At 37.8% G+C, this 24,121-nt stretch overlaps 1 long non-coding RNA gene across 1 annotated transcript in view; it reads right to left on the bottom strand.

Moving 5' to 3' along the window:
- The window catches only part of LOC107309736 (uncharacterized), a 99,208-nt gene extending 86,480 nt beyond the window's left edge, over nt 1-12,728 (bottom strand). The window contains exon 1 of the long non-coding RNA XR_014943527.1: nt 12,605-12,728. This is a non-coding gene — a long non-coding RNA (uncharacterized LOC107309736). The remainder of the gene's footprint in view (nt 1-12,604) is intronic.
- Nucleotides 12,729-24,121: the final 11,393 nt, after the last annotated feature.

Genomic DNA, 24,121 nt, shown 5'->3' on the forward strand with positions numbered 1-24,121 from the left:
ACTCTTCTGGTATTTCATCTGCACACTTTCTATGCCCCCATTTAAATTAACAATTACCCAGAACAACAAGGAAACCTCTAAAGCCACTGCATGATTCCAACTGATTTCAGATTTCAACAGGAACTCTGACAAGGTATTGCAATATTGTTTCCAGGGAGAAAGCACCCTGAAATTCAGACATACTTCCTGCTCCTAAGAAGGCAGGCATTCTTTACCTGTGTTCTGTCAGAGCTTTCACTTTAAAGTGTGTCTTGAACATTCACATCAAGTACACTATATCATATATATATCCACCTTATATTATGTACCAGAAATACTGCAGGGAAATATCACAAGAGGAGTAAACAAGAACTAATGTTATTCTGTTCTGTAGTGGACAGTATGAAAATGCAAATGATCAGAACATTTCAAGCAATTTAGTTATCTTGTTGATAGCACAAAATTCTGTTCTGGTACCCGTAATACAGGAATCAAAGTGCATTAATTATGCCTGACACTGTGGGCTCCTTGGAAATGACTTTTACATTAGAAAATGTGGGAAGAGGTCTAAAGCATCTAGGTTAAATTAAAAGTGGAAGAATGAGATAAACAGACATAGAAACTCAGGTTAAAGTTTAGATGAAACAACATAACCGTCATCCATAATGAATGTTTTCAGATTTAAAAAACCTCTGCAAGGTATATGTATACACATTTTTCACTTCCCTTTATAAAGTTGTTTCACCTTCTTGCTGTACAATAGAGGATATCAGTGAGTGAGAAATAGGAATGGACAGAAGTGGGAGAAAACAGTTAAGGTAGAAACTGTTTTAGTTGTTTTTGAACCCCATTAATATTAGTGTAATTAAAATATTATGCAGTTTAGGTGGTTTCTATGTTTTTCAGCTATAGCTGTGGACTGTATGTTTATAGCCATACTTCAGCTCCTTGAAATCTTAAGACTCAAAAGAGTAGTATTGAAAGGAAAGTTTGTTAATATTCATGTAATCAACACTGTATTGACAAAGCAGCTGGAGACATGCTGTAGAAGACCCTTGAATTTTTAGCAACTATCAGTCTTTACCTACTTCATCTAACTGTACATTGAATAATGAAAGAGGTAACACAGATCAGGGAATTTCAAATGTATGACCCAAGCATGCACACATATTACAACAGTAAAATGCAACCTTAGGCATTAGTAACAGGATTTGGATAATCACAGGAAAAGCCATTGGTACGGAAATGATATTCTTTTTGTTGACATCATGTTACTTAATGAGACTGAGCAAAGCTGAAAATACACTGATTGACATGAATATTACATTACTAAAAACAACTTCAGTGAGGCTTCTCTGCAAGTTAACAATTAGTTTTACTTTATTCCCTCCTCACTTGTCTCAAGGAATAATTTGAAACAAAAATCATATGCTCATGTTTTCTAGATGGCATTAAGTACTAAGATAGCAGGTTTTAAAATGTCTGTTGTGTGGTCTAAAAGACCTCCCACCAGGAAGCCTTGCATGGTACAAAGTTCACAAAGGGGACACAGGGAAGTCCTACCCTGAGAATGTTTGTTCTCATTCATTCTCTTTATCAAAAACTCCATCAGTGACATTTAACATGTCCCCTGACTCTGGAAGTTGTCTTACCTTGGCCTATGACCAGGAGGTGAAATTATATATTCCAATAAATTTATGAATATCACACTCCTAGTCCAGCATCTGTTAATATGACTGCTTCTGCGAAAAGACAGATCAACTTAGGTAAAAAGAGAGTACTGCAGCTAGAAGAGAAGCGTTTATTATTACCTGGAAAGACTGAAAGGAATGTTATCTAGGGGAGTTTATCCCTTGGCTATCCAACATGTGCTTCTCCCCACTACCCTTGGGCTTTTCTTACACACAGAGAGTCACTATTTCATTCCATGACATGGAAGGGAAAACATATGCTGCTGCTTTTTCCCCTAGATCTTGTTTTCTGTGTTTTGCTCAAACTGAGTGGAAAGCAGACATGGGTAGATGTCACCTTCTAGGGATAGTTTTACTGGTGCAGGACTATAGTACCATTAGCAGTTAATGGCAACACACTACAGTTTTATCTCCCTGCTTGCTGCCCATGTGGTATGATGCTCCAAACACACCCCCTGCCAACCACATAAGGCATATGACCATTTTCATTAGCAGTCTTTGCTGGAGTTCTGTACTACTCCTATTGTCACAGTTGGCAATAGAGGCAGGGAAGGTGATCCTATAGAAAAGATGGAGTGAGCTAGAGATTTCTGAATCTGTAAAATAAGCACACAGTGAGTGGGAGTGGTCATCTTCTTAACTATAGCAGTCATCTGTGCAGCTTAGCTCCGATAGAAATTAGCCACACATCTGCCACTGGGAAGGGGACAGTGTCGACAGAAGACTATGTGCAGATCCATGAGACTGGCATTAGCCAGGGGACTGAGTCACAGGCAGACATCTACACAATTTCTTGCAGTTAACAATAAAAACAGCAACAAAAAAGAACAGCAACCAAAAATGTCTGTTTAGCTCCTCCCATTAGTTCTACTGCTCCTAATTGAGTATAATCTGTAAATACCAAGAGATTGTTTTTTCCAACTCTTTCAATTTTTAAAACAAGAAAAAGTATTACTTTTCTGTTACACATTATGTTTAGTAATGGTTACCATGCTGGAAAGAACAGTGTAAAAGTCTTTCCTGGGTTCATCAGAGGGAGAGATACCTATCAGAATCACATTGTAAGTACTTATGTATGACTCTAGTTTGGACTCATTCACAGACTGCACAGGTATTACTAAATAAGACTTCAAGTGATCACACATGAGTTTTTTGCAAATTATGATCAAATCTCATTGCAGAGGTCACCAGGTAGTGCATTAACAAGCTGCTAGTATTAAATTCATCAATTTCTCCTTATCATTTACAGAGCAGGTGGCCTCCAACTTTACTAGTCTGCATGCAAAGCTCCAAAGGACTCACCTTTTCACAGAAAAAAAATTGGAAGGAGGCTGAAGATTTCATTTATCAGGAGTAATATTTTGTTCATGACCTTTAATCTCTGGCACATAGTAAGACTCAATCTCCTGGCACCCTGCATATTTTTTGTAGGCTAGGGTGGAATAATGATAAATTTATTGAAGAACAGACTTGCTATAACTGGAAATCAAGCAAGAAAGAAAAGCCTTCAAAGGAATAAAAATGTGTGCATATATGCATGTATTTGTTCAAAGCAGGCAAGCAGTAATGCACTTGGCTGTTGTCTGCAGATATGCACACATTGGTTTCAGTGGAATTCCAAGTGTGTAAATCAGTACAAAATTTGCCTTACTCTACCTCAAAGTCACGTCAGTTCTGGCTGTCTCTCTCTGAAACTGGAGTAAACTTAGACACAAGTAAATGTGTGAATTGACCTATAAGAAAAAATAATAATAATAACTTAAAAAATAAAATAAAATAAAACAAAAAAATGCTGGAAGGGTTTGGATTTATTTAAAAATAAGAGGGATAAACCCCTAGTCTAGCCAGGACACATTGCCCCTTTTTTTCCAGCTCCTTTTACAGTACTACAGCCAATAAAATATCTGGCTTGAAAAAATGAGGAAGGATGGGAAATAGTTCCATTTTGACCTTTAGCTCAATAGCTCACCTGATTGAAACTCTATGCCATGAAAAAAAGAAGGCAAGAGAGCGAGTGTGCGTTTCCTATCACTAGGCAGGGCCTCAGCTGGTCTACATTTCCTATCATCTCACTTGTTTACACAGCGTGTTCATAAAATTACTGCAGTTCCCCACTTATTACTGCAGTGTTCCCATTATCAGATAAAAAAGTACAGAGGACTCACTTTGAAGGAGAGGTCACTAAAACAACACAAAATGTCTGTCTGCTCAAGAGCAGTAAAAGCTTTTCTGCAGGTGAAGAGAAGAAAAATATCTATCAAAAGAGGTTTTTAATGCTTCCCATCTTGTTTTGCTATGAAGCTCAGTTTTTTCAAGGAACATTCGCCTAGAAACTGAATTGTAGTCATCATGATGAGCAAAGCCATGCTACTGTCAGTGAGATCATGGTACAATATAATGCAGCACAGAACATACCTGCCACCAAATAAAGCTTTTTCCTGCCTGTGTAGATCTTGTCTATCACTTCTTAGAAGAATTCCTTAAATAAAAAAAAGATAAGAAAAGAAAAGAAAAGAAAAGAAAAGAAAAGAAAAGAAAAGAAAAGAAAAGAAAAGAAAAGAAAAGAAAAGAAAAGAAAAGAAAAGAAAAGAAAAGAAAAGAAAAGAGGAAAAAAAAAAAAAAAAGAAAATAACTAACATCCTACATATAGCTGTCATTTTTTGGGAGGGAAGTGATGGTATATTTTAGAATCAGTGTCTCCATAAGAGATAGCAACCAAATCCTTTCTTATGGAAGTGTGTATGCCAACATTTCTAAGCCCATGAATTGCACAAAAAATACCTTTTCATTTCTGAAGCACCAGTGCTTTGAATGGTACTCAACAATTCAAACACACTGTACTTGACCAGTGTGACATTTAGAAGGCAGGTATAAATCTGCAACTGTTTCATTAAAAACAAGTACCATCAGGACCCAAACAGAAATGTAGTTTATCTTGGAATGACCAAAGATTGATGTGTATGATCTGTTTTTCCATTGGCTTTTCCAAAGAACGTTGCCCAACTGAACCATAAAATTGTGCCCCAAAAGAATACTGAACGCACACTTTGCTCAGATAAGAGTGAAGTTAACTGCTATCCACATCCAATTTTCAGGCAGCAACACTTCAGAAAATTCCACCTTTACAGTTTTTTATATGGAAATAATTTCTTCTTTTATACTCCCTTTGAATGATATACACACACTGATCTTGACTTTATTCCACTTTCTACTGAAAGGTTGCTACCAGGTCACCTCAGAGCCTTCTCCTCTTCAGGCTGAACATCTCCAGCTCTTTGATCCTGTTCTCAAGGTGAGGCATCACTGAGGAAGATAGCAAAGAGCCTAGGCCCATGACCACTACCCTGGAGAGCCTGTGCCAGTGCCCAACCACCCTGTCCATGATGAACCTTTCCCTGATGCCCAGGCCAAATCTCCCCTGACGCAGCCCCATGCCGTTCCCTGGGGTCCTGTCCCTGCCAACAGAAAGCAGAGCTCAGCACTGACCCTCCTCTCCACTCCTGAGGAGATGCAGGCTTCCATTGAGTCCTCTCCTCAGCCTCCTCTGCTTTGGGCTGAACAAGGCAAGGGACCTCAGCTGCTCCTCATACGCCTTGCCCTCTGGATCCTTCAGCATCTTTGGAACTCCCCTTTGGATGCTGCCTGCTCGTCAGTGCTTCTATGACATTCCTCCTACATTGTGGTGCCCCTGTTGGGTCAATACCCTTGTATCTAAACTGAGGGGAAAGCAAGTAATTGTTTGTAAAAGCTTTCTAGTTGCAAATGGCCTTAATGATGTAAACTCAAAGAGTAGGAGGGTTTTTGGAAACACACAGGTTCATAGCTGACTGCGCTTTATGAGCTCGAGGTTGGGCTGGAAAAGCACCTTGGCTCTCTTGCAACCTAGCCTACACTGTGGTCTGTGAGCCTGTATTTAGCATGGCGGTAGATACTCCAGAGCCATTGCTGGAGGCTTAGCCACTCTCAATTAATTCCCTCTGGACTCCAGGATGCATCTCATTGGGATCCATAGACTTGTGGATGTTCAGGCTTCTCAGGTAGTCATGAACCTGATCTTTGCTTACAATAGAACAGACACTGCATCCCCAACCTCTTCCTACCAAACATTTGAGGACTGTGTGGTGAGCAGTTATCAGAGAAGACCAAGGCAAAGAAAGAAAGTTGTTTAAATACCTCAGCCTTCTCCTTTTATTTACAGTTTCCAGCTTGCCTGTGTCACTCACTGCAAGGGGGGGTTACACCCTCCTGGACATTCCTTTTCCAGTTGAGGTTCCTGTGGAAGACTTTCTTGTTCTTCTTTGCACCTCTTGCCAAGTTTAGTTCAAGCTGGGCATTGGCTTTCCTGACCTGAACCCCACAAACCCCACACAGTCTATCAGTTTGCTTATACTCTTACAATGGTATCTGTCTCTGTTTTCACTCCCTGTGCATTTTCTTCTTTCTCTTCAGTTTGACCACCAGGTCCTGTTTCAGCCATGCTAGTCTCTTCATTTCCCTTTCTGACCTGCTACACCTGGGAATGGAGAGCTCTTGCATGCTGAGAAAAGCTTCCTTAAAGATGTGCCAGCTCTGCTCTTCATTCCTACCCATGAGGCACTCAGGAACTGAGTGTGCAAATGGAGGAGACCTTGTTCATGACAGCAAAAAAGCCCACTCAAGTGTGTGGGAATCTCTTTATTATTTCTAAAAGCCCTTCATTATCAGGTGTGTCAGAAAGTTTTCCAGCATTAATATCTCCCTGTTCAGCCATTTTTAACACGTGCTGGTGCAAAACAGTATCCAAGACAAGATCTTCAAAGGATACTGAAGGATTTGGAAATATATATGCACCTGAAAGTTTATGGCAGTTTCATAATGCTTTCAAGCCATTTCTACAAATCCACGTTGCAGCTCTATAAGCTTTGCTCTTGGCTCCCTTTTGGACTATAAATCAAAAGGAGCTGATTTTCTACTCATATAACACCTTGTAGAAAATTGATTCAGCCTAAACTATATTCAAAATTTAGCCACAAATCAACAGCAAGTTTATATAACACTACAAAGATGACAGGGAGCAATTGTCTGTCACTAATATTTAAAAGCATTAGCTTTATCACACTTTGAATAAAGAAAACTTTCCAGTATTAGTTCATACCATTACAGTTATCTTATCCTGAGCCAAAAGTACCTAATCACCTCTCTAGACACTTCTTAGAAAGCAACTGACAATTTGTAATACTTACTAAATTTAAAAAGTTAATTACTATCTAACTGAAGTAGCTTATTATACAAGTACTGGGACTATGCCTATCTGCCAGTTGAATACACCAAAGCATTCCATTTAAGCAATTTAAATTAAAATATCATTTTATAAGTTGTTTTGATTGTGATTGCATATTGAGATTTTAAATAATTTTGATTTAATTTCAAGGGAGATGGATTCATTTTGTATATTATCTAATTGTAATCATTTTTGTGTGATTAGCATTTAATTTATGTCTTCGCTCTTAGCGCTTTCCTTCTCTACAGCTGTAGCTGTATTATACTTTTCAAAAGGCTGAGTGCTCTGTGCAAAGCACTGTGGAGATGGAAAACTAAAAAGCATCATGAAAAATAAACAAAACAAAACTAGATCTGGAGTTCTACAAACAAGCTTTTAGTTGAATGCCACTATCATGTTTCATCATATAGCAAAAGAAACACCTTGATAATGGTAATAGAGAGAATTAAAATATGAGAGTGTAATATAGTTACTTGCTAACCAGTAGCCAGCTCCAGAATTGTTCACAGCGCAAAATTTGTGTATTTAGGAGACAGTACTACAAGCAGAATGGATGTAGCACATCTTTCTGTAGCACAGATGCACACTTTCTCCTTTGTCGTTCCTCAGCATCTACTTCAAGACTCATACATCTATTCTGAAAAATAGAGAGACAGTACATGCTCTGCTACAAATGTATGATGTGTATTATTCATTACTAAAGGTGAGCATCTCTTTTCTGTTTTGGCAGATTTTTTTTTTGTTTTGTTGATTTTAATACATGTATATACGTATATATACATATATACATATGTATGTATTTTAGGGGAGAAGGGTATGTGAAATTGTAGACTTAAAGTAGCTTATATTCTAGGCTGACATTGGTGATTGACTGTAGCCAAATTAAAAAAAAAAAAAAAAAAGCAGGACACACTTCCTTGTTCACAACTAGTATTTGAGGAAAATTACCTGGAAACTGTCCAGTTCGAGTAATTTTGAGGGCTTAAGGGAGGATGTGATAAGATATATGTCTCTGAATATGCTTTCAAAGTTCAAGGATTATTCTATATTTCTTAAGCATCTGCCTGTTAGCAAACTGGTAAAGAACCAGTACAGGATTTAGCTTGTGATTTATGCTGTTCCAATCAGACAAGCATTTCATAATCTACACAGTAACACCTGTGGTGAGTATCCCTTTAAACTGAAGTGTTCTCAGTAATTGTACACTTCCCCATATCTTTTCTGAAGGAAATTCCATTAGCAGCAATCTGATTGAGCTCATCGGAAACAGGTACCAAGCAGGAAGTTACATCCTGCTTTTGTCTTAGGATTTGATGTTGGCTTTACAGATTTCTGTTCCCTGTTAAGGTTTATAAATGAACCCATAGATGGTTTGTTAGTGTGTATTGTTTATTACTTTTTCCCATTGCCAGTTCTTTGCTGTGGAAGGCTCCTCTGAATATGCCTACTACTAGCTCTTTTGAGCCTTTTGTTAATGTGCTCTAAACCAACATATAAAACAGGAAAAAAAAACCTACAAGATAACTAACTCAGAAGCTGAAAGTAATTAGAAAATGACAGCCTTTGTGATACTGCAGTAAACAGAAACAATATAACCCAATGGGCAGATTTAAAAAAAATAAAATTACATGCATTCATTCATAAAGCTACAACATGACTGTACTGTGTGTTTGTACATATGTATATACGTGTATTAATTGAGGAAATTGTTAAGATAGTTATCAAGATAGATATCAAGTTTACTTCAGAAGATTTTTACTTTTTGAGTATCAGTCAGAAATATCAAGGATATCCAGATGTGTTTACCAAATATAAAATGAGTTTGGCCTGCTGTGAAATGAGATACTTTCACTGGGTGTCCCACAAGGTTAAACGAGCTGTCACATACACAGCTTCCAAAAGACTTTCTCTCCCACAGACACGATGGAGAGCTCAGGCAGTCTGCTCCCACTCAGTGAGTAACACTCCAGGAACAGGCTGCAGTAGCCACTGCTGCAGGATCTACTGGAGGTGGCCCATTAGTCATCTCAGTAAGAACATCTCCTCTGTTTAATTGCCTGATCACCTGACCAACCTCTCTAATCACAATGGAAACAACTGTATTTTTACTCAGGGTGCTGAACAATCTAAAGAAAACTAAGGACAACTAAAGATCATTCCTCTAACATAACTGTAAATAGATTATTTCAGATTGCATTATATCTTGGTCCATTTTTTAATTATTATTTTATTACAGTTGTGTTTTCTTATTTTTATGGAAAATATGAACTAGAACACTGCAGCATACAGAGATGAAAATACAAAGATATTTTTCCTCTATTAGTGAATAAGTCATACCAGATAAGCTTATGTAGCATTTTGTTACTAAATTTTTCATAGAGAAGTACTGAAATTATAAACCTGCATCTGAACCTCTTAATTTTATGGAGAAAGAAATATTTGTTTTCATCCTTGGAGAAGTTTTCTTTACCAGTTATGGCAGATGTAGATCTACCTGCTACACCTTAATGAGATTTAGATTCACATCCTACTCTGTTCTCTGTGTTAAGTTTGGCTTCTTCAGATGTTTCTTAATCCAAATATTGGATTAAAATGTCCTTCAGAAAGTTGTTCAATTTTTATCAAGAAACAAAAGAACAAATGAAGAAATCTGTTACACAAAACAGGTAATCTGCTTCCTCCAGTCCAAACTGCTGAACTTCAAATGAAGGAACAGCAGGAGAGCAAGAGAAATCTCATTTAAAGTTAATAAGTATTTTTAAAACACAGCTTCTGCCTCATGAGTCTCAAGATTTGATTTGCACCTGCGGACAAATCCCAAGGATTATACTCTTCATCATTCTCTGCTTTTAAATAAATTTTACTTTAAAAAGCCTGTTTTCTGATCTTAAGCAGATAATATCTTTTTAAGTGAATTTGGGACTCTCTAATAAAATTCCAACTGCTTAAATGGCTATGCATTGAAAACAAAAGGCTAGGGTAGCTTATTTCATTGAACAAGCCCCATGTGACACTTTTTAGTTTGTCTAAATACACACACCTCAATCTACATGGTCTATAAAAAGGAAAATACGCTACTATGAAGCAAAGCTAACAAAGCTAACAAAGCATGACCATCGCTGCACAAAAAGATACGAGTAGTATTGACTGCCAAAGGGCCAAATCCGGCATCCGCCGCTTTGCTAAATGGGCCAAATGTGTTGGCAGCTCTGAGAAGTCACACCTAGTAGAAAAATGATCAGTTTTCATGTTCCATTTAACCATATAAAATACTGTCAAGTTCTACAATTCTGTGCTCCTACAGTGAGGATCTTAGCTCTACTCTAGGTTTTCTAGGCAGTTCTTGTATTCAAAATGCACAAACAAACATAGAAAACATTTGTTTTTTGCATCACATTGCATATTTGTTCTATCCAAAGAAATTACATCTTTTAAATTTCTTAATAAATACATAATAATAATAACCTCTTTAATTGAGCTAAGCTTCTTAATTCCTCCACCACTCTACACCAAAAGCTAGTACATCACTCCTTACAGTGCTGCAGCTCTTACAAAAGCTGCTACACCTAATGAGGTTTGGTGTCTCCTACCAACCAGTTGCCGTGATTCCCAAGGCAATGGTAGGTATGTAAGTTGTTACTCTTACCATTCATTTTGGTGATCAACTCAAAGTCTCTGAAGAAACTTGAGTTACATAGATATTTGATAAAGAGATGGCAGTACAGCTATCTGGTCCAATACAGCAAGTAATTAAGCAAAAATGTTCCACATCTTCTTCTGTGAAAGACAACAGAAAAGTACTATAGGACTGTCAATACAGGGTTTTTATTTTTTTTGTTTGTTTTTTAGAATGTAGTGTTACATTACCAGCCATTTGTGAACAATGGTTTTTAGCTCATCATTGTATATTAATCTTACTAGCATTTTTCATCTCTGTTTCCTTGTTCACAAAAGCAGTATGCTGTCCCCAACTTTTGTAGAGCCACAGGCAATGAAGCCTTATGTAAAGGCCTTTTGACCTATGGTGAGTAGTGCTACTGAAGGAGTTCCACTCAGAGTATTTTTACAATCTCAACTCCAAAAGCACACTGCTGGCTCACATTCAGCCAAGTGTCAACCAACACCCCCAGATCCATTTCTTCCATACAATCTTCCAGCCACTCTGCCCCAAGCCTGAAGCATTACCTGGGGTTGTTGAAGCCAAAGTGTGGGACCTGACAATTGGTCTTGTTGAATTTAATTCCACTGACCTCAGCTCAGTGATCCATCCCGTCCTCTGTAGGGCCATCCTACTGCCAAGTGGATCAACACTTCCTACCAGCTTGGTGTCACCTGTAAACTTACTGAGGGTTCACTCAATGCCCTCATTCAGGTCATCAATAAAGATATTGAACAGGACAAGCCTCAATACTGACTCCCTGGGGAACACCACTCATGCCTGGTCACCAGCTGGGTTTTATCCCATTCACCTTCAGCACTCTCTTAGCCCACCCAGCCAGATAGTTCTTTACCCAGCAAAGAGTCTGCCTGTCCAAGCCACGGGGTGCTAGCTTCCCAAGGAGAATACTGTGGGAGACGGTGTCAAAGGCTTTGCTGGACTCTAGGTAGACTACATCAACACCCTTTCCCTCATCAACCAGGTAGGTCACTTGATCATAAAATGAAATCAGGTTGCTTAAACAGGGCCTGCCTTTTGTTAACCCATTACTACTAGTCTTAAGCCTCCGGTTGTACCACACTCAAGATGACCTGGTCCATAAACTTTCCTGTCACTGAGGCCAGGATGACAGGCCTGTACCTCAACAGATCCTCCTTATGACCCTTCTTGTAGATGGACTTAGTAGCAAATTATTTAGATTAGAATAAAAAGAAACCTCGTAAAAGACTGCAAAACTATCTTGCTGTTGTGTCCTTTTCTCCCCTCTAAAATGTTCTCATTCCACAAAAAATGTCAACTTTGGGGAAACAAAAAAGCCTTTCCTACAACTGCAGAACAGGATCAGAGTGGGTTATCAGCACATCAGTACTGCCTTTCTATCCTTATGTGATGAGCTCAATCTCTTAGAAAGATCCCTAACCTACTGCCAGCTAAGTTGGCTAAACCGGCAACAGTATTAACATAACATACCTAACGAACACAGTAGATATGGGCTAATTTGAGGGAGGAAAACATAGAATATGCCCATTTCAGAGACACCAAAGAGTCACCTTCAGCCTCTGCAGACTAACATCAGATGGGATGGAAGGCCTGTCTCCTGATGACAAGGCTCCTCACAGAACCAGGGCTGTGAGGCAAAAGCCATCAAGAGGTTTGATCCTAAAATGCTGCAGTACAAAAAAGGACCGAGGAATGGAGGAGAGAAAAAAGAAGTGAAACAATAGATCTGTCCTGTGAGACCTTCTGTCAACATACCTCCTTAAAGAAATTTTCAGGGCAATTCCTCAACTGGTGAAGCAGTAACTGGAGGAAGGGCTAATAGCTGTACCAGTCTTGAATCTGGCAGACACAGGGAGTAGCAGTAGTGCAAGGACAAACATCAGCTGTTTGGGTGAGGTGTCATGCTTCTCACCCGTACCTCTGATCGTGCCACCTGCACCAGTACCACCCAGCTTCATTCCTGCTTCCCGAAGGGGGAAAAAAAAGATCAAGTTTCCCCATTTACAAAATACTTACAACAATGAGTTGTTGCTGCACCTGCTTCCTTAATATTGAGCAAGCAGCGGAGCACACCTCCCTCCCACTGCAAAGGCAGGGCTGACCTGTGATGATTAACTCCCAGGGAACACAATGGTCAACATCTGAACCCCGCGTGTGCCAAACAGCATGTTTTCCCTGTTTATCTTGCACAGCAAGTTTTTAGCACGGCTTTTTTACAAAGGCAGTGCCTACTCCAGATTCCCAGACGGTGAGTCAGCCGTGGTCCCGGGTGAACCGGTGGGGGCCACGTGAGGTGGGTGAAGAAGCTTCACCCGGTGGAGAGGTCAAGCCTGCTGCCTCAGCACGTTCTGCCTTCCTACCGCCGTGCTTTAGAGCGGCCAGCAAGTAAACAACTTGCAGAGGCAGGCAGTGAGCCGCGCCTGTGCTGTTCTTTGCCCAACTTTGTGGCCTGAGGGCTGCAGCAGCAGAGCATCTGTTTTTCAGACGCTCAGGATTTTATCCTCTTGCAGTAGAGAAACATAATTGTCCTATTTCTTACGAAGGCTGAGGAATCCATGTACATTACAAGGCTGTCAACTTAATTCCTTAGCCACCCTAAGCTCTCGGCTTGATGTACTGGGCGCAGATGCAATGTCTCCAAAAAATCCCAAATCACTAATATAAAAGGGCCTTTGAAATCCCTAGCAGCCAGCTGAAAATCAGAGTATCCCTGAGGCTAGGGAAATTCAGGCATTATAGAAGGTACCAGGTAAGCAAGACAATAGACAAGCACTCTGACAGCCATGGAAATACAAAATACAGTATACCACAAGCAGGTTCATGCCATACAGCATCTGCTGTGCAGAGAGCCTTTTTAGAAGTGAAAAGTATTAAGGTAAGAATAATTTGCACCACCTTTTCACTTCTGTAGCATACAGAAATAACAATTTATAGCGAAAACATTTGCAATTTATATAAGATATAAGAATATCACAGAGTACTGTAGAGTGGGGAGAGATTATCATGGAAAGGGAATTTATTATCACTGCTGAAGTTAGTCCCAAACTGCCTAGAATAAGCTTTGTAAACTGCAAAGTAGATCTGAAAATGAGCATATTTGTCTTTTTGCTCATGCTGTGGAGTGCTTTTGGTCTATCCTTCAGCGTATGTGTTATCTTCAGATGTTATGTGCTATGTGTTATCTTCAGATGACTGCAGTGCCATGAATCTCACTGTATGCAATGCCAAGTAAAGCCAAACTTAAATATCAGTGCCATCTCAATATGACACTGCTTTAGTGACACACTCCCAGTCAGTCCAGGTCTGCTTAGCACTTTTTGGACTCCAGGTCTTTCTGCCTTTGATCTCTGACACCTTGTTTTAAGTTTCAGAGATGGACTTGCATTACAGTTGCAGCAGCAGGAAGGCAGAAGTAGATCTCAGGATGGGGATAATGGAGGTTTAGAGGGTCTAGGGAAAAAGAATACTTACTCAGGACATCCATGCTCCCACCAGAGAATGACAGTCTTTCGTAGACATCTTATCTTTTACCTGCTGCAACATCAGTCCCAGCACCAGGCAGGCATAAATTCAGACAAAAGCAGCAGTGCAACAGACAGGAACTGTCCCTGTCTTGTGGACTGGGCCTCCTGCTGGTTCACATTTTCTGACAGAACTTCCTCCCTCAAATTAGCCCAACCTTGTGCTGGCCTTCACAACACCAGGAAGCGCAGCAGCTTGGCCTAATGCTGTATGGATCCCAAGACCCCACTGAGGCAGGACTTGCCCAGACATCTGTTGGTGTATTTCACTGATAGAATAGGACAAGACCACTTTGGTACCTTTGCGAATCTGACCCTGTTTCAAATCCTACTGAAACCAAGGTGAGAGAAGATTAAGTAAGATTTGAAGTAAGATTTAAGGGTGAGTTGGACTGGTAAATTTGTTGTTTTACTCCTAATTCTGTATTGGTTTTCTTATTACTATTTATTAAAAAAGCCCAGAATAATGAAAGTGTTGTCTTTTAGTTGAATAAAGTTTTGTTTGGTTCCTTTACCACAAAGTACCGCTTGCCACCATCTGCTCTCACAGGCAGGGTAAATCTGAAGCCTGCTGAAATGTATGAGCTGCAGGCTGGGAATGCCAGAGATTTTCCACACAATGCCCACAAAGTTTCTGTGACTGATTATGTCGTAGCTTGTTTTTAACAAATGTCAAAATGGAAAAAAAAACAACAAGCTATCAGTCCACATACTGAGCCATTCTTTGAGAAACAGAAGACTTTTATGAGGAGGCCAGAACTCATGGTATAGTATCATAGGTGTCCGGTGAGTTGTCTGATAGGTGTACTGATTACCCCAAGGTTTCCCCTAGAGAAAGTCATGGTTTTCATCTTCAATCCCCATTCATCCCAGAAGTTTTTCATTTCATAAGTGAATACATGTTTTAATTTGAAGTCATGATGTGGAGCCTAGCTTGTTGAATACTTTATTAGAATGCACTGCTAGTATATGTGGGATAGTAGAGTTTTGTTTTGTTGTTGTTTTTTTCGGGTTTTTTTGGTTTTTTTGTTTTTTTGTTTTTTAACTGATGATTATGGCAGTGCAAGCTGGATGGATTAGAATAACTCAGACATGTCATCATTTATATTATCATGGACTGTCATAAGGATTGTTGCTCAGAAAGGATGCGATGAAATGTTTATGTAGAAAACAAATCATTGTGTTGTTTTTGTTGTTGCTTTTTAATTGACACTTTGCATTGTGTAATTCAAGCGTTATTTGCAGGAGAGAGAAGGGTTGGTTGTTTTGCTTTTGGCTGTCTGGCTCTTACAGTTGCAGTTATCCTGCTCCTGCTGAAACCCTTGGGCATTTACCAACTTTGTGAATAGACCTGGAGCCAATATGTCTACAAATGCAACAGAAGCCACAAGTTTACAACAAGCTTTGAGCAGGAGGAATTCCATCTTCATATATGAGATCTTGCTCAGCTTCAAAACATGTCAACATTAAGCCAGATTTTGTGCAGACCAGCAAAATCAGAGCAAAGCTCCTTTAATTGTGGGGTACTGCTTTAACATCACAGTTTCAGCTGCTGTTTTTCAGAGTTTGTAATTTACATTTGGCCAGTTGAGAGAGTTCATTTTGCTAATTTTGTGTTAAGTTGTAGTTCTGCCTCCTCAGGTTTCTCCATTCTCCTCTGTGGATATAAAGGTTAAAGGTCAGCGGAGCTTTAGGCTGTACTGGACTTGAAGATAATATAAAGCAGATATATTGTTACAAGCAATAATGACTGTAACTGCATTTTTTCCCCTACTTTCCAGTTTGATTCCAAACTGAATATGATACATTTTGAAAAATAATCTAGTTGGGGGAGGGGGGCTGAAAATGTTCAGCATGACACTTACCTCAAAGGAAGCTCTAATCCCAGACTCAGCACAACAAAGAAAGCCGAGCTATTTTCTTACTGTTTGTCCTTACCTATCTCACCTGCTTAAACATGTCAGCAAATCCATTCATGAGAGGGTCCAGGGGCAGCCTCTCTGCTTTTGAAGGTGAGTATTCCTTTACAATGCTTGGCTGGAGGGGGTGAGGCTTATTCTGAAGCCTCTTTATCAGAGACAGCTGCATGGCAGTCCCTGGGGTGTAAGAAAATGGGAGCTGTAACTTGAGCACAGAGAACAAGAACAACTGCATGCAGCTTCTGCCTTCTTTTACAGCCGGGAAAAAATCTGTACTTAACTTTCACACAGCTTCCTCCTCCTCAGTTTCCCTTTCATAGCTTCCACCTCCTTTCCATTTTCCTGAGGCAAAGGAGAAGGTTGCATTTACAATAGAGGTTGAGAGGTACCAAGGAGCTTGTTCATGGTGTTTTTTTTCACTTGTGAAGATCTGTATACTGTAACATACAAGAGGCAATACACATCCTGTTTGCCTGCCTTCTTTCCTTGAGATGATATGAATTCAGAAACATGACATTTTACCTCTGAAAATGGCAATTAACCTCAAGGTAATGTCCAGAATTACTGGAAACTTTATATAAAATAATGGCTTTCAAAACTCAGTTGTCAAAGGTTAGACACTGAGAGCTGAGAAATCATCAAAGCTTTGGCTCCAGTACTTATGTATCCCGTTGTGAAAGTGCAATGGAACAACAATCATTGGCAAGCTGGCAGTGAGGGTAAGACATGTCACAGCCATTTTTCTGCATATTTTTTTCTCCAGCTGAATTGAGTCCTTAGCCAGTACAGACTTCTTTGGCAAAACAACTGCACATACAGATTAGGCAGTGCCTCTTCACAACAGCTTCCTGATATAGTCCAAACCTAACATTTTTTATAGGTATAGTTTTTCACTGGCCATCTTGTCCTAAACTAGTTCTTTATGTCCAAGAAAGCTTCAGCATATCTGCATTTGAATTACTCTTCATAACCAGGTATTAGAAGTGTTGAGTATATGGAAATTTAGCTCAAGAGTTTAAACAGAAATTCAGTACCCCAGGAGAAGGGAAAAGTGTTACAATCAGTCTTCTGTCCCACTTCTTCAGTAGCGACAATATATGGTAAGCATGTGTTACTTCATTTCTTGTGCTTTTATTTCCAAGGAGTTTACAGATCTCAGCTGTACCTCTCTCCAAAGGAAATAATTTTAATTTATGATTTCTAAGTTGTGTTTAGTTCTAGCTTAGCTGTTAAAAAGGTTTCTAGAAATGGTGGAACAGAGATGTTTCCTTCATTTCCAGAAATTTCTCACTTCCTTCATTTGCCTTGGAAACAGGTAAAACCTGTGCATCCAGATTTTCTTTTATAAATAATCTTGAAGACATAAAACAAACAATCAAACAACAACTAAAACTGGAAGTGTCATACTATTTGCATTTATAATGGCAAATTCAGAAGCCTTCCTGAAGATGCAGGTAACAATGTTAGCAATAAGGGACATGGCAATAGATAAGATTGAAATTTGTAGTTATCTTTTTAAATGCATTTTTAATGCAATTGCTTTAATTATTCGTATTACTATTATACTGAGATGCTACAACTTATGCAGCACAATAATTCTTCTTTTCATGGCAAGACAAAAGAAGATATCTGCCTTTATTCTTCATTTTATCTGATTGAAAACCTATGTTCTTCTTAGCCAAAATGTAGAACAAGACAGCAAAGACTTAGTCTGCATTGTAGCTTCCCAGCTGTCTATCTTCATATTTATCCTGTTCCAGCTCTTTATCTAATTACCTTAACATCAATCATAGAGATCAAGATCTTGAGTCTACCTGAATCAGGTAATCATTTAGTATTGCAGAAGTGTTCAGTTCAGGTTCTGGCTAAGACTTGCTAGCTAACATTAAGTTTATATGCTAAAATTCCTGCATAGATTTAATTAAAGAAAAAGCAAGCTTAGAAACCAAGCACTAAGTTTCAAAGGTAAGTAACCAATATTTAGAAAAAGAAAAAAAGTACATAGGTCTGAAAAACTTAGTGCAGGATCTTAATGCATAGGCTTCAAACTTCAAGTTCGTCTTTTGTTTTGCATTACAGCAACTTGATATCCTATTAGTATTTGCTTATCCACTTGTTTCTGTCTATCTCCTTCTCTTATCTACTTAACTTTCTTTTTTTCCTAGTCTAATTTATGTTTTCGACTTCATTCCCTCTTGTTTTATTATTTTATTTTATTTTATTTTATTTTATTTTATTTTATTTTATTTTATTTTATTTTATTTTAAGCATTTACTGTTCACTTGCAGCAGGCACAAGAATGGCATCCAGGGTCTCAGTTCCCATAGCTAGCCACTATGACAGCCAGTCAGGAGGACAACAGAGCCTTCTGCTTCCTTGTCTCAAACAAACTCTTTGTCACTACTTAAAAAACAAACAAAACAAACAAATAAATAATTCAATTTTGAATTCAATATAAGTTGCATAGTGTTTTCTGCAGTTGAATCTGACAGCCAGACTTCAATAGAAAATGTTTTTATTTTTCTTCCCCTTTTCTCTCTTTAACTCTTCTGTTCTCTCTTCTTTCCCTCTTTTCTTCTTCCTTCCTTAGTCATAGACAAAGATGAAGCAATATCCCCCTGTACTGTGTGATAGCATGGCTCCCTCAGGCAGACACCAGATGTATTAGTCTCAAGGACAAACATAACTCTGCTAGGCATTCTGTTCCTCTGAGCAGATGCAGTGGGTAGTAGGCAGCAGCAGGCAGCCGGGACAGAATAACTTGTGTCATCTTCCACAGCAATGAAATTTTCAGTACAATATTTGTCATACCCAGGAGGTATAGTCTGATGTTTTCTGTTTTGAGGTGATAACCTCATAGATAGGTAACTTCTCACACAGCACCACAAAAGCATGCCTGAAAATTTACAGTTCTGTGGTTGCTATCCTTTGGCTTCTTGCTCATTCTGCAAAACCATAACTATCATGACATAGTGAAACACAGCTTGGCAGCAACTTTTCAGAAGATCTATGGCTCACCTTCTAGTATCAGTCAAAATGGAATGAACTGATAGATGACTTGGTTCTCTGCCCATCAAGACTCCTCCTGTTCTTTTAACTTTCTTTTCTTACCTTGCTGGTGACATCTTGGTTTAGAGGATCACAAACTGTTAAATTCAATAGGTTGTGTAAGCACATTGCAGATAATGGAGAAATATTATAACTGCAAGACCTTGTTGGTATGAACAACAAAGACTTAAGATGTAGATAATATACCAAGGCCAGCCAGTATTGCATGCCATACAGATATTCGATAGATCACAGAGAATCAGAGGGGTTGGAAGAAACCTCAACTGTGTATGCAAATAAATTGCTCCAAACTTGAGTCTCTGTGGCTAGAACAACACTCAACAGGACCCTAAAAGTCAGGTGATCTTGAGACTCAAAAATATAATGGACACTGCTGAGCACAGCTACTAACTGTTTGGCCTCTACTACCTACCAAAATATATGCACTTTTTTTCCAAAATGTTGAGGATCTGCTATTTTAGTAGCTTTCCAGTCCCACAGGGCCCTACTTCCTCTGCTAGCTGCTGTATAGGTTGGACCTCTGTGGGGGATGACAACAGAAACTAATGGAAATGTTGTCTAATTGGAAATTTCATTCAGGTATTCATTAAAATATTTACTGGCATGCCACAATGTGAAAAAACTATTTTTTCTACACATCAGTAGGGATTACATGTGATTCATTTGCCCAGCCTGTTTACGTTATTTGAATGTCTTTAATTGTCACATAATTTCATGTGGATATAAAATACTTTAAACATCCATGAAGGGTTGTGAATCTTCTGAAACAAAAAAAAAAATAATGTATAATTTATTAGGGAATACAAAAGGGAAGTTGCATTCTTTGTAAGAGTTTGAAAATTATTAATAAAAATGTGTCCTTGGAGACTGCAAGCACCCTTGGCAGTAAAGAGCTTGATGATTCTAGTTTTTTCTTCAGTACAGTGAAAGCAAATGATTTCTATGGGGAATACACTTAATTCAGTGCTGCAGATTCCACTACCTAAACTAACAGTGGCTTTTTGCTTTTTAATGCAGTGAAATCAAGATATTCACATGATTTTTTTTTTTATTTTTTTTTTTCCATAAAGTTTTCATCAAAGAAACAAAACAATGGAAATGAATAATTCATGTGTTTTGCTGGAAAAGGGATACAACAAATTTACTTATAAAAGTGAAAAAAATAAGTCTATTTTAAAGTAGCCTGTGTAATACTGAGTAAAATTCAGTGTAATTTAAAACTAGCATGAATTTGAGAAGGGAAAGAAAACTGCTGAAACTGTATAAGATTTCCCCCTTGAGATCTTCTATAAGAAAAAAAAAAAAAAAAGAAAAAGAAAACTAGAAGATGCAATTGAGAAGGTTTTATATTAAATATTTCTGTCAGTGGTAACAGTGAGTTTCTTTTTAGAAATACGTAGTGATATTGCATCTTCTCCAACTCATCAAATTGGTCATATGATCACATAACGTTTCAAAGAGAGGTGCTGTATTTCAAAATCAGCAGAATTTTAGTTGATGTATGTTACAGGTTTATGTACTGAATTTAGTGAATTTATTATTGTTTCTCAGTGATGTAATGTGGTAAGTGTTCTATGAGTAATAGGATAAATGACTCTGAAATGGAACTCTGGTGATCATGTAGTTCACCCTTCTGCTGCAAGCATGACTGTCTTCAAAACTTGAGTAGGTTTCTCAGGCCTTTCTTCAGGTAAGCTTTGAAATTCTCCAGAGATGGAGATTCCACAGTCTCTCAGGCAAAATCTGTGATTTTTTTTTTTTTTTATGTCTGAATGAAGCATTTAAATGCTTCTTGCATGCTATTTTAGACCTGTACACATTCCAAGTTTCTCACTTCCATGTCAACATGCTTTCTGTATTTCAGTTATTTTCAGCATTTTAATGATGTGTGTGTGTGGAAGATGTATCAGCAGACAAAAGTATAATCCCCTTAGTATGTGTTTAGTGTCTATATCATGGGTGTCCAATCCTTTGGCTTGTCTAGGTTGCATTGAGCCAACAAGAGTAGCTTTGGATGGCATGTAAAATGTATAATAAAGTTAATGGGTAGAGGTAATAAAATTTATTTATTACATAGTTTTAATTAAAACTTAAACAGAGAGCAACACAAACATAAAAATAAAGCCAGTAAGATATTTGATCCTGTTTTTGTGAAACATCAGTGAAAGTGTAGAAATTGTTAGTGAGTTCTCAAGGTGTTTGTTGGAGATTTTTGATGAAATCCTACTCTTCCCATGCTTCATCCTTGACAATAATTGTTCACAAATGTACCTACTGCCAGAAAGTGATGACACGAACAAGGGATGATTGTCAAGCAATGAACATTTTTCTCTGTTAAGATAGGCCTCATAACAGTCCTGTGAAGAGGCATGACCAAATTTTACTTTGAGCTGAATGTCTCCTTGCAATTCAATACATTCCACTTGAAAATTCACAACTAATATGTCTATGTCAACTGAAAATGAGGTTATAAATATACCAAAAAATTGATGATTTTTTTGGAAATCTTGAAATCTCTTCTTAAATTCCTTTGTCAAACTGAAAGCAAGGCTGCATATTTTTTGCTTTTTTTTTGCTAAGCCCAGGTCTGTGTTTAGCCAATGCATCAAAATGCATTAATTATTTGCCATAACTTGAGCTTTCCATAATTTACATCTTATTTCAAATACTGTTAAGATTTGAAACATAGCACAGATAAGTTTATTTTCACCTTGAAGATACATGTTGAGCTTATTTAAATGAGCAGTCAAATCCACAAAAAATGCTAAATCTGTGAGCCATTTTTTTATCTTCACCTTCTGGCACAAGTTTTCATTTTAATTCCATAAAGGACTTGATTTCATCTCAGAAATCATGAAGTCTTTTTAGTATCTTACCCTGGCTTAGCCACTGTCCTTCAGAAAATTAGATATCCCCATAATCTGTACCCATACATTAAAGGAACTGCTGGAATTGATGATCATTCAATCCCTTGGACTTTATAAAAGTCACAGCTTTAATGATGATTTTCAAGATATCATCCATTTTTAAAGCTTTCATAAATACATTTTCTTGATGTATGATATATAGATACTTCATCAAATGTGAGCTGCAGGCAGCAATTGCTTCATTTTCTATTAATTTTATTAAGTCCCTCTTTTTTACTGATTATCCATGGAGAATCACCAGTAGCTACACCAGATATGTTCACAAAGGTTAAAGAAAATGTCCTTATTTTTCTACTGCTTCAAACAAATAAGGAGATTTAGTTGTGTCTTTCAGTGGCAACACAGAAGCCATTTCTTCAGCGACATTACGTTCATTACCAATTTCTAATGAATAGCAAATAGAGCAGTATTTGTAGCATCAGTACTTTCGTCTATCAACTTTACTTTCCAAATTTCTTTCAGTAGATTTTCCTGTTTCTTAAATTCACCTGGCTACAGTCTGGTGAGACAAACTGATATTAGAAAAATCTTTTTTTTTATGAGGACACATTGTATCTGTCATGCTTTCCTTTCACTGCTTAATAAACTCACCATCAGTAAATGGTTTTGATTTTTTTGCCATCAGATTTGTTACCATGTCACTAGCCTTTACAACAGTCCATTTACCTTTTTAAAAAAGCTTGTGTTGAGGTGATAGACTTCTTTTACTCTTCTACTGTTTTGTCTGTATGAAGCATTCTTTGATATTCATTGAATTTGGCAGTATGTTTCTGCATGTAATGTCTTTTCAAATTGTAATCTTTGAAAACGGACATGATTTCCTTGCAAATTAAGTGTAGCACCATATTATTTGTCTTGGCAAAAAGAAATACTAACCTGACCATTTTTTTGTTGAACACCTTTCTTCACCCACAATTTTGGGATTTTTGGGGGGTTCTGTTGTCTTTTGAGATGCCATTAGGCAGGTTGAAATACTAATATCGACATTTTACTCAGCAAGTGACAGAAGCGCATGTAATGTGTAACACATGTAAGTTTTGATGCATCTAAATGAGTGCTATAACTGTGAGAGGCCAAGTCAGGACTTCATTGCCTGCTTCCCATGTCCTCGTTTTCAGTTCATGTTTGGGTTTTTTTCCAAGATGAAAGTGAAAAATCCTGTTTTTCTTCCACTCATGTAAAAAATCCACAAACACTACATTTCTGCTTTGGTTTACAGATCCCTTTATTAAGTAAACATTGCTTAAACTCACTTAAATTAACTAAATTTTTCTCACTAATTTATGATTAATTTGGAGGAATCTAGGATATCTAGTACCTATGAGGGAGATGGTGTATATTATTTAACTACTGTTACAAAGGATCTATTCTGGAGGTGATGAAGAAAGACAAAACAAATAGGAGTAAATTCCATAGACACTGTTGAGAAGCTAAAGTCAACCATGAATTTTTATTTTATTGTAGGAGGAGAAGATATTGCATGAGCCAGTGCTCATTCCACTGGAAATATCAAGTGTGAAAGAAAATAATGAGTTTGCTTTTAATATTCACTGTAAATTCAATCAGCAAGACTAAAAATGACTAAGATATGCATGCAAAACATGTATCTCCTACAAACAGGCTGGTGCTCTTTCATTTACTGTAGGCCAAGGTTATACTGCTCACCACTCATGAATTTAACTTAATGGTGGTGAATTTGTAAGTTTTTATTATTATTACTTTAATTTCAAAGCTGCTTTGTTGTTGCAAAACTCTGATAGTTTTCCTATCACTTGTATAACCAGAATATGTGATATTATCCATTGTGACAATGTTATTAATTCACTGTAACAATGCACCATGACTATCGGTAGCAAGCATGCTGCACACTGAAATTCATATGCTTACATTAGTTAATAATAGATGATTTTATCTGCTTTTCTTCATTTGTTTTTTTCAAACAGCACTTTTTTGACAATTTCAAGTGTCTCCTACTTACTAACAAGTTATAACTCTTTGAATGGTGCCTCTGTCTTCTTATCATACATGGTGTAACAAATAGTCTGCCCTATCTGCTTCTCTTTTCAATTACTGTAATTACTTGAAATCTCAGTTTAC

Source organism: Coturnix japonica, chromosome 2, assembly GCF_054131305.1.
Source record: "Coturnix japonica strain WE chromosome 2, WE-NBRP24, whole genome shotgun sequence".
NCBI lineage: Eukaryota > Metazoa > Chordata > Aves > Galliformes > Phasianidae > Coturnix > Coturnix japonica.